Source organism: Rhagoletis zephyria, unplaced genomic scaffold, assembly GCF_001687245.7.
Source record: "Rhagoletis zephyria isolate East Lansing unplaced genomic scaffold, Rhagoletis_zephyria_1.1 Rzeph_scaffold_05016, whole genome shotgun sequence".
Classification (NCBI taxonomy): Eukaryota; Metazoa; Arthropoda; class Insecta; order Diptera; family Tephritidae; genus Rhagoletis; species Rhagoletis zephyria.
The window spans coordinates 35,645-36,728 of record NW_016162099.1 but is presented as its reverse complement, the minus strand read 5'-3'; positions in this window follow the sequence as shown (position 1 = coordinate 36,728).

Sequence of the window (1,084 nt, the reverse complement as noted above, 5' to 3'; positions counted from 1 at the left end):
GTATCTCGCTAACCGTTCTAGCAATTTGAACCAAACTCGGTATGGTTATTGTGCTTGCCACATAAAAGCAAAGCGGTGAAAATTATTCAAATCGGACTAAAATTACGATCGCTTTTCATATAACGCACTGTGTTGCGGCTAGTGGAAAAGTAACTTTTTTCCGATTATTTTTTTCAGTGTTTTTAATGATGCAATTTTGTCACAGACATTCCAAGTAAACAAAAAACACATAAAGCTTATTTTTATGTTGGCCCGTTGATTTTTAATTGATTTTAGAAGTCAAATATACAAAATTTTCACGAAAAGAGGGGATTTCAGGGCTGTATTCAAAATGATCTCATTTGATTTTGGTGACAGATATATTGATTCGGAAAAAAAATCTGCCTTCGGACAAGTATCTTCTGTAAAAAAAAGGAATGTTGTTTGAGACATTTTCATATGCACCTTTTTTAGAGCGAAAACCCGACTAAAGGTCCATTTTCCCTTTAAATTTGGGTTAGGTAAGCAATATCTAAAAAGTCCCAGAGAGTCCCAGTTCCAAACCACTATAGAAATGTTACATAATTTGTTTTCAACGAACTGTGAAAAACTCAGCTGCCCATACCTGCCCTCCTGGGAGTTATAGCGATTTTAGTATATCACTCTCAGTATTTATTCCATAGAAATAGAACGGAAATTCTCGGAATCACTTATTGAATAATTTAATCATATTGGTTTTCGGGTGACTTTCCGTCATCCCACGTCAAATTTTTATTATTTTCAGACCGGTTTCGGCTAATCGCCATCTTCAGTGTTTTCTTTTTTGTCACTAATTAGTCCGCATGTGTGTCCGTCTTTATATAGTGTTTTCTTTTAGCTTGTGGTGGTACCTTTCTCTCTCTCTGTTGTTTTACTATTTTATTCTCTCTCTTTCGCTCTCTCTCTCTCTCCCCCTTTGTTTTTACGTTTAGGTAGGTGGGTGAAATAATCCGTTATTGCGCGCTTATTTGTATTGTTTTTATTTTGTGGTTTTTTTTTTTTTTCTACATCTATTCTAGCACTCCACAAAAATGAGCATAACTCTCTTAAAACTGAAGCTATTGAC